The sequence below is a fragment of the Salvelinus namaycush genome, chromosome 11 (genome assembly GCF_016432855.1).
Source record: "Salvelinus namaycush isolate Seneca chromosome 11, SaNama_1.0, whole genome shotgun sequence".
NCBI lineage: Eukaryota > Metazoa > Chordata > Actinopteri > Salmoniformes > Salmonidae > Salvelinus > Salvelinus namaycush.
This window is the reverse complement of record NC_052317.1, coordinates 23400984-23412045: the sequence shown is the minus strand read 5'-3', so window position 1 is coordinate 23412045 and position 11062 is coordinate 23400984.

The following is an 11062-nucleotide window of genomic DNA, read 5'->3' as shown; positions in this document are numbered from 1 at the left end:
ACTGTACATTATTATTTTTATTATTATTGAATATTACAGAGGACAACAAATATAATTTATTTACAATTGTATGACTCTAGACAGCAATGTACTGCACAAAACGACTCGTAAAAACATGTTAGAATTAACTTATTTAACCTTTTTGATACCGTATATCAAAATCAATAGGTTACTGACAAAGTGAAAAATACATTTAAAGAGTAGACCAAGCATTCTGTAATTATCTCATCCATCCCATATGCACAGTAATGTTACACACTAAATAGTTTGACATGTATATTTTGTTCATATTTTGGAGGCCTAACCTGTAACGTACAGTATTTAAATATGACCTAAATGTGCCATCTAGTGGTTGTAAAGGAGAAGAAAACACTGCATTGGAAATGTAAGCTACTATTTATATAGCGAATTGGTAATGGCGTCTTTTTACAGGCACTAACTATGCCTGTGCTGCCATCCTGTTAGAAGGTAACATATTATTTTATTACAAATGGTTAAAATGGATTTTCATTGTGTTCCATGGTGTTATTTGCCCCCTAGTGGAGCTTTCTGGTACTTAGAATGTACGCAAACAGGAAGTAGAGAATTCGTTCTGCACGCATAGAAGCAGCTAAAAACAACGCAACGGTGCAAGTCTTTCAGTGTAGTTATTTCTTGTCACGCTTCAGCCTTGGAAAATATTTGTTTGTAAGTTCGATTCAAGCATTTAGCTAATGATGATAATCTTGTTATTGATAGAGTTTCTTACATATCAATGTTGGTTGGTTGCATTTACTCACACAAATTGCAATGCTTTTCATGTATGCCGTTAGCTGTATTACTTTGCTCGTGCGTCATGCAAACGAATTGTAAAATATACAATACTGTAGTTTTGTTACCGATTCTAGTGTAATATGCTTTGTTATTCTACATAGATGGTTGTACATTATTAGAGTAATGAAAGGAGTTAGTCAATTACCATATGAGTAGCAATTAGCTATATGGTTTGGCATCATGCCAGATGCATGGTACCTTAGCACGTGCTTTCTATTCATGCAACTTCAAATGTATAATGTACAGCTACAGTATGTCGGTCTGAATTGAATACTAAAGTATATTATTTTCTGTATTTTGCAGTTTTACAACATAAACGTTTTCAATATATTCATTCAAGAAAAGTCACGCCTTGGGAGTTTTATTGAAGACTTAGTTGTTAGCTATCTGTCTAGTTTTGCATGGGAACGCAACTCAAGGGCAGAATAACGCCATTCGTTGGACAAAGCCTATGGGGGAAATTAATGGCGTTTTTGTAGGGTTTTTGGATAAACGCCGAAAATAAGGTTTGTGAACACAGGCTCATATTATGAGATAATCTAAATCAGCTAACGTCACTTTTTGTGAATTTTGAAGAATGTAATGTGTAACCTTTAACTAGGCAAGCCAGTTAAGAACACATTCTTATTTACAATGGACGTCCAAACCCGGACGACGCTGGGCCAATTGTGGGACTCCCAATCATGGCCGATTGTGAAACAGCCTGGACACGAACTAGGGTGTCTGTTGTGACGCCTCAATAGACAATGGACCTGACAGCTCAGAGCTTCTGCTCTTTTCTGTCCATAAAAAACAAATGGATTGGTGGAAGGGGAAGGCCAGGAACAAGGAAGCCTGGAGTGGTCGAGCAAGGCATCCCCCAAGGCTATATGCCCTAAGGTTTTTATCAGAACAGGCGTAGATTAGTCTCACCTTTTTCTTTTCCCGACATGAGTTTGTTGTGTAAAAAATAAATTATAGCTCACAACTGTGCGGGGGGAGAGGGGTGGGGGCGCTAAGGATGCAGTGCCTTACATGCTGACCAGACCGGACACGTCGCGTCCGCGAGCGTCGCAAAATAAATTTGGAAATCCATGTTATTCAATTATTGCACCCACACTGCTCGCGCGCACCAACGAGCGTCTGCGTTACCAAGGGCTAACACCTTGCCCAACGCTTCGAACACACCGACTGCGTTATTGCATCACTGCTGCATAACATTTTGCGCAGCTAGGCAACTATACTGATGCAGGTACCTTTTGCAGCTGGTCGCATGTGGTTGGACACAAGGAGGAGAGAATCATTTTTGCAGTATCCTCAAAACCGTGTCTTTTTGACACAACTGCTGACAGCTACAGGGACATAAACACAAAAAAATGCAGCTTGGAGACAAGTGTCTACGATAGTAGGATTGCCAGGTCAGTTTAGTTGTGAGCTTGTGCTAGATGTGGCTAGTTAGCGTTAGCTAGCTAGCTAACCTAGCCAATGAGGTGTGTGTGTGAAAGAAATAGTCAAATAAATTATGCTAGTTACTACCCCTGATAACTTTACGAAATAATAATGTTTGAAAGAGTGTCAGTGTGTATGCTAGATAAATAGTAATAGAAATGGTAGATACTACTGTACCCCTGATAATTTGGTCAGATAACTGTGTGTGTGTGTGTGTGTGTGTGTGTGACATGTCCATGATAACTATCTAATAACTATAGTTATGCTAGGTAATGGTTTGGCTTATCATGTTCATGTCTATGTAGAAGACTGTTGGAGGAAGTGAAGAGGACTCAGGGACAGGTATCAGAGAGAGAGAGAAGGGCAAAGAAAGAGAAGAAGAGGTCTGGGTCAGCAGCTTCAGGCCAGCAGCCTTGGCACTTCTGCCACATTCTTTCTTTTCTGGATCCATTTATTGTGCAATGAGTGGGCAATGAGTGGCAATTTTACAGCCAGACCCTCTACTACGTCATCCACAAGTGTTGTCGCCACCGGTGCATCAAGACCTTCAACGTCACCTACAAGTGCGACCATCGCCTCCACCGGTGCAGCGAGACCCTCTACAACGTCTACATCATCCACGAGTATGACCACCACCGGTACAGTCATGGAAGATGATGAAATGGAGGAAGCACCTCTGGATCTAGGACCACCTGAGATTATTATGAACCTCACGGAAGTGACCACTGAGGACCTCGTTGAACTGGATGTGGCCGTGGAGAGAAACAGAGAGAAAAACGAAGAGGAATAACGTCACACCAGGCGTCATCGGAGGTACCAGCCCCCAGATCCACTCAACTCATTTCAGCAGAGGCTCCTCCAAGCCGTCGAGAGGGATGCAGCCCAACCTGATGCTCACAGGAAGGAGGATGAGGAGATCCTCTTTGCCATGAGCCTGGTGCCAACACTGAAGAGGCTGCCTCAGCAAAGAAAAGCAGCAGTAAAGGTTAAAATGTATCAGCTGCTTTTCGATGACAAGTTCATGGGTATGTTTTTTTTCTTCTCCACATCACAGGTAGTGTCATAAGTGTTGCGACAGTAAAGTAGGTTATTTTTACAGTATAGTCATGTAGGTTAATTGGTATTTCAGATCAAAGTATTAATATGAGGCAAATGTATTTCTGTTTCTGGGTTAGAAAATATCCTAAAACAACAGTTTGCTGTCTAAATATTTGCCTGTCACATTCATCTTTCGATCTGAAATACAAATTCCATGAGTAAACAGCAAGTATTACCAACTTTACCACACTGTTACTATATTTATGCCACTAACTATACTATACAAGCAGTATTTAGTTAACATAAATCTCACCTTTTATGGTGTCATTATGTTAAGCTTGTATGTGTTGTTTTTCTCTTCCCTTTCAGAAATGGAGTCAATTTAGCCGACCAGCTCACAGGAAGGACAGGAAGACCTGCCTCATTTTTTGACCTGCCTCATTTTACCTTTCTTTTCACACACGTCAGTTCCGTTTAAAATCAGTCAATTCATAAAGTCATTTGTTTATAAAGTCTTAGGATAGCATTCATTATTAGTGTTACATAGATTTCTGAATTGACAGACAGAATTGAAACTCATACACCGGAGAATTCACAGATGCTCTTGTTGGTCTTTTACGAGACTAAAGGTGAATATATTTCTTTCATTTAAAACCACTTGAAAACCAGGGTGTTGAAACTGTTTGTGAAGTTATGTTCCATCGATGGGTCCATGACGTCCAAGGGCCATTTGTTTGTTTAGCTGTGTTATGGCTACACATTATTACATTTTTTCCAGAGACAGACACACACACACACACACCTCTTCTCCACTCCTCTCTGTGCCTCAGATCTCCAGTGCCCTGCCCTCTCTCTTTATGGCCATGTCTGAAGTTCCCCTACTACGTTTAGGCTTTATGAGTAGTCCCTGTATCGGTCTGCAGTTGTGCCAAAAATACATGCTCTTGTTGTTCTTACAGATTACAGGCTACACATTCATTTTATTTATTTTTTACACGCACATACACACCTCTTTCAATAGTTCTATTTTTATTTTTTTATTTTACAACACACATACCTGTCATGTTCTTTCCTGTAGTTGAATACTAATTAAATTATGTTTTCATAGTCAGTTTATTAATATCTCATTTAGACTTAATCTGCTTATTTCTTGATGAAAGTAAAAAACACATTCTCTTCCCTAATTCGTTTTTTTCCACCTGTATTTTGTCAGGCCAGTGAACATGGTGGTAAACTGTACTATTTGAATGGACCCTAGGTTACCCTTTCCCATCATACTAACTGTATGTCATATAACCTTAATTAGTGCCCCCGCTCACCTGATGTACCATGCCAGGTGTGTATAATACTGACGTTAATGGGAGAGGGAAGGGGTTTTAAGGTGTGGTCTTTACTCCCAAATGTCACTTAAATATAGCTTCCAAATGAAGAGAGACAATGATACATAAAGTAATCTAGGGAAAAAATGCAACTTTATGGACAACGGTGGATGGTTCATAAAATAACCTTTGTGGTAGGGGGCTCTTAAAAGAGCAGTTTCACTACACGGCATACTGCCATTGGACTTCACCTGCTGGCGATGAGAAGTAGGTGGTCAGCTTCTCCCTCACCTGGAGTGCCTGACTTGGGGTGTTGTTGGCACTTGCCCTGGTGACATCAGGTACAGGACCATTTGGCGTGCCCATCTCCATCCGGAGCGGCTCCTGGAATGACCTCCGCATGTAGTTATAGAGAACACATGTGGCCTTCACGCAGGCATCAACATTTGAGGGGCTGAGACCAAGCACTCTCCAATACATTCTCCACCGGGCTGCCAGAATCCCAAAGGCGCATTCAACAACTAGCCTTGCCCTGGACAATCGTTTGTTAAAGATCCTTACAGGCTTTGGCAATGGCAGCTGGCGTCCAGCGTAGGGCCTCATGAGGTTGGGTCTTAAAGGGAAGGCCTCGTCGCTGACGAAGATGTGGGGAACAGGTCCCAGGTCTTCAGCTCCAGGGAGTGATGCAGGTGGTGGAATCTGCAGGGTGCCATTCTGAAGTGCCTGGCCGAAGGCAGAGTGGGGAAATTCCACCTCTCCAGGAACTCGGCAGCGATGGCCCTCCAGTCTTCCTCCTTGGGGACAGGCATGTATTCACCAACCAGACAGTCCCAAATGGCTTGTGCCACAGAGGGGACAATGCCTGCCACTGTGGACCGTCCAACTCGAAAGCTGAATCCAATGGTCCTGTAGGAGTCCCCTGTCGCCAAGAATCTAAAATATAATTCAAAATAATTATCAATATTGCTTGTAACTTGAATTCCACCCACATATTATATCTACTCATATCTACCTCATTACAGTTTATTATGCTCTACTAATTACATTGTAATACATTTACATTTAAGTCATTTAGCAGACGCTCTTATCCAGAGCGACTTACAAATTGGAAAGTTCATACATATTCATCCTGGTCCCCCCGTGGGGAATGAACCCACAACCCTGGCGTTGCAAGCGCCATGCTCTACCAACTGAGCCACACGGGACCACAGTAATACTCATCAACCATCATTAACAATGCCTTGAAACACTACAATTCAGTCTATGACTATATCAATAAACTGTAGCCCAGGCCAACTCTACTCTTAGAAAGAATGGTACTATCTACTTAAAAGGGTTCTCCGGCTGTCCCCATAGGAGATCCCTTTTTGGTTCCAGGTAGTACCCCTTTTGGTTCCATGTAGAACCCTATTGGGTTCCATGTATAACATTTTCCCCAAAGGGTTATACCTGGAACCAAAAAAGGTTATCCTATGGGGAAAGCAGAAGGACACTTTTGGAACCTTTTTCTGTAAGAGTGTATGTGAGTCCAATAAGAATGTAATGAATGACTAACTGTCTTGAACAACAATGGGTCGTGGAGAAGACTACCCTACCTTCATCAGGACAGAAGGCACCTCAACTTTATTTTCATTTGGTAACTTTGCATAATTAAAAAAGGATTATAAACCAACTTTGGGAAAAGTTATAGTCCTAATGAACATTCTGTAAAAGTACATCTGATATCAAATAGGGACTATTAACCAGAGAGCCCTTTAGCTAGCTAGGTTGCACATAAAAACAATGTATCAATCAATTATGGTATCAAAGGCTATAACAATGTACTTGAATGTAGCTTACCGGAGACAAATCGCCAGGCGTTCATCTGAGCTGATGGACTCCCGGTAGTTGGTATCCATCCGGGCGATCCTGGCTCCAACCATCTGGAGCAGGTGATCGAACTGGCTTCGGTCCAGACGAAAGTAACTTCGGAATTCCTCTCCAAACATTCGAAGCTCTTGAATGAGACGGTGGAACTTCCCTGCCTGCTTTCGGGACTTGAACCATCTCTGGAACCACACAGACCTGCGCTTTCGGCGGGGCTGGTCCCGGCCCAACAGCGCGATCAAGACCACCTTCCTCAACGTTGGTCTCATTGTTGAAAGAGCCTACGCTGCCATCTTGACTATTTATTATTGCATTTCGCTCCAAAACTTCATTTGAGGGAAATTATATTATAGGCTCTCACAATTAATTTGTGGATGTCATCGAATAAATAATATACTTGGCAAATAAATGAATAAAACATTTAAAGAAATTCTCCAGTCAAACTGTTTTTATTATGTAATCCCACATTTTTTTTACTGGACATGTGTGCAACAAAAATTCAACATTCACATTTTGCTACTTTCTGTCAAGTAAGTCTACGCATATAATTGGATGCATACGTTCGATTTATCGAACGTATGCACCACACAGAACGCACTGCAACTGCCTCTGCAACGCAATGCTGCAAGGCAAACGCAGCGTTCCATTAGAAATGAATGTACTTCTGGTGTTTCGAAACGCAAGGACACAGTCGGTGTGTTCGAAGCGTAAACCGGCTGCGCGCGTGCGCCATCGTGCGCTATCGTGCATAAATTTATTTTGCTCCCCCACACCAAACGCGATCAAGACATGCAGGTTAAAATATCAAAACAAACTCTGAACCAATGACATTAATTTGGGGACAGGTCGAAAAGCATTAAACATGTATGGTATTTTAGCTAGTTAGCTTGCACTTGCTAGCTAACGTTAATTTGTCCTGTTTAGCTAGCTTGCTGTTGCTAGCTAATTTGTCCTGGGATATAAACATTGAGTTGTTATTTTACCTGAAATGGACAAAGATCTCTACTTCGACAATTAATCCACATATAAAACGGCCAACCGAATCGTTTCTAGTCATCTCTCCTCCTTCCAGGCTTTTTCATCGTTTAAATTATATGGTGATCGCATCTAAACTTTCATTGTATTACCACGACTACTTTCGTCTTTCTATCACCCACGTGGGTATAACCAATGAGGAGATGGCACGTGGGTACCTGCTTCTATAAACCAATGAGGAGATGGCACGTGGATACCTGCTTCTATAAACCAATGAGGAGATGGGAGAGGCAGGACTTGCAGCGCGATCTGAGTCAGAAATAGGAACGACATCTATTTTAGCCCTTGGTGTCGCAGACGCTCGTTGGCGCGCAAGCAGTGTGGGTGCAATAATTGAATAACATGGGTTTCTAAATTTATTTTGCGACGCTCGTGCACGCGACGTGTCCGGTCTGGTCAGCATGTTAAATAGAAGTCATTCCTATTTCTGACGCAGATCGCGCTGAAAGTCCTGCCTCTCCCATCTCCTCATTGGTTTATAGAACCATTCTTTAGTTTTTCATTCTTACTCTTCCCAATTCACTTAAACTATATTTCTTTATTTCCCATGGGCTTCACCAGAGTACCCCCTAGTGGCTGGAATACAACTGTTATAGCCCCTTACCGATCCTTGCAACATTGGGCCGTACATTATCATGCTGAAACATGAGGTGATGGCGGCAGATGAATGGCATGACAATTTGTATTATCTTTTTATTTCACCTTTATTTAACCAGGTAGGCTAGTTGAGAACAAGTTCTCATTTGCAACTGCGACCTGGCCAAGATAAAGCAGAGCAGTTTGACACATACAACACAGTTACACATGGAATAAACAAACATACAATCAATAATACAGTAGAAAAGTCTATATACAGCATGTGCAAATGAGGTAGGATAAGGGAGGTAAGGCAATAAATAGGCCATGGTGGCAAAGTAATTACAATATAGCAATTAAACACTGGAATGGTAGAATGTGCAGAAGATGAATGTGCAAGTAGAGATACTGGGGTGCAAAGGAGCAAGATAAATAAATAAATACAGTATGGGGATGAGGTAGATTGGATGGGCTATGTACAGGTGCAGTGATCGGTGAGCTGCTCTGACGGCTGGTGCTTAAAGCTTGTGAGGGAGGTAAGAGTCTCCAGCTTTAGTGATTTTTGCAGTTCGTTCCAGTCATTGGCAGTAAATAACTGGAAGGAGAGGAAGAATTGGCTTTGGGGGTGACCAGTGAGATATACCTGCTGGAGCGCATGCTATGGGTGGGTGCTGCTATGGTGACCAGTGAGCTGAGATAAAGCGGGGCTTTACCTAGCAGAGACTTGTAGATGACCTGGAGCCAGTGGGTTTGGCGACGAGTATGAAGCGAGGGCCAGCCAACGAGAGCGTACAGGTCGCAGTAGTGGGTAGTATATGGGGCTTCGGTGACAAAACAGATGGCACTGTGATAGACTGCATCCAATTTGTTGAGTAGAGTGTTGGAGGCGATTTTGTAAATGACATCGCCGAAGTCAAGGATCGGTAGGATGGTCAGTTTTACGAGGGTATGTTTGGCAGCATGAGTGAAGGATGCTTTGATGCGAAGTAGGAAGCCGATTATAGATTTAATTTTGGATTGGAGATGTTTAATATGAGTCTGGAAGGAGAGTTTACAGTCTAACCTGACACCTAGGTATTTGTAGTTGTCCACATATTTTAAATCAGAACCGTCCAGAGTAGTGATGCTGGACGGGCGGGCAGGTGCGGTCAGCGATCAGTTGAAGAGCATGCATTTAGTTTTACTTGCATTTAAGAGCAGTTGGAGGCCACGGAAGGAGAGTTGTATGGCGTTGAAGCTCGTCTGGAGGTTAGTTAACACAGTGTCCAAAGAAGGGCCAGAGGTATACAGAATGGTGTCGTCTGAATAGAGGTGGATCAAAGACTCACCAGCAGCAAGAGCAACATCATTGATGTATACAGAGAAAAGAGTAGGCCCGGGAATTGAACCCTGTGGCACCCCCATAGAGACTGCCAGAGATCCGGACAGCAGGCCCTCCGATTTAACACACTGAACTCTATCAGAGAAGTATTTGGTGAACCAGGCGAAGCAATCATTTGAGAAACCAAGGCTGTTGAGTCTGCTAATAAGAATGTTGTGATTGACAGAGCCGAAAGCCTTAGCCAGGTCGATGAATACGGCTGCACAGTAATGTCTCTTATCGATGGCGGTTATGATATCGTTTAGGACCTTGAGCGTGGCTGAGGTGCACCCATGACCAGCTCTGAAACCAGATTGCGTAGCGGAGAAGGTACGGTGGGATTCGAAATGGTCGGTAATCTGTTTGTTAACTTGGCTTTCGAAGACCTTAGAAAGGCAGGGTAGAATAGATATAGGTCTGTAGCAGTTTGGGTCTAGAGTGTCTCCCCCTTTGAAGAGGGGGATGACCGCGGCAGCCTTCCAATCTATGGGAATCTCAGACGATACGAAAGAGAGGTTGAACAGGCTAGTAATAGGGGTTGCAACATTTTCGGCAGATAATTTTAGAAAGGGTCCAGATTGTCTAGCCCGGCTGATTTGTAGGGGTCCAGAATTTGCATCTCTTTCAGAACATCAGCTATCTGGATTTGGGTGCAGGAGAAGTGGGGGAGGCTTGGACGAGTTGCTGTGGGGGGTGGAGGGCTGTTGATCAGGGTAGGGATAGCCAGGTGGAAAGCATGGCTAGCCGTAGAAAAATGCTTATTGAAATTCTCAATCATAGTGGATTCATCGGTGGTGACAGTGTTTCCTAGCCTCAGTGCAGTGGGCAGCTGGGAGGAGGTGCTCTTATTCTCCATGGACTTTAGTGTCCCAGAACCTTTTTTGATTCGGGCATGCTTATTTAAGAATTTATTTTATTTAACCTTTATTCAACCAGGAAGGGCTCATTGAGATCTAAAATCTCTTTTTCAAGAGCGTCCTGGCCAAGATAGGCAGCACCAAGTCATTACAAAAATTACAGACAAACGACATGAAAAACTACAAGTAATCTAGTAAAAACCATAGAATTCACAAGAGTATAACAAAAATCAAAAACAGCAAATTAAAAACATTGACAGGTCAGGGAATCAATCTCAAGATCATTCATCAGTGATTTAAAAATACCAATCGGAACAATTTCTTCCAGTTTAAAAGTATTTTGTAAGGCGTTCCAAGACGATGGCGCAGAGTACATAAAAGCCCTTTTACCAAATTCAGTTCGGACATTTGGAACAGTTAGCAGGATAAAGTCCAGCGAACGAAGAGAGTACCCACCACATTTCTGAACAATAAAAATGCCCAAATAAAAAGGTAGTAAACCCAAAATGGCTTTATAAATGAAAGTATACCAGTGACTGAGCCTACGAGTGACTAGAGAAGGCCAGCCAACCCTGGTATACAAAGTGCAGTGGTGCATAAGGGTTTTGCAGTTTAAAATAAATCTCAAAGTGCCATGGTAAAGGGTGTCAATTGATCTCAAACACTGAGCGGAAGCATTCATATATAAAATATCCCCATAGTCTAGTAAAGACATAAATGTAGCTGATACTAGCCTCCTTCTGGCTTCAAAAGAAAAACAGGCCTTATTT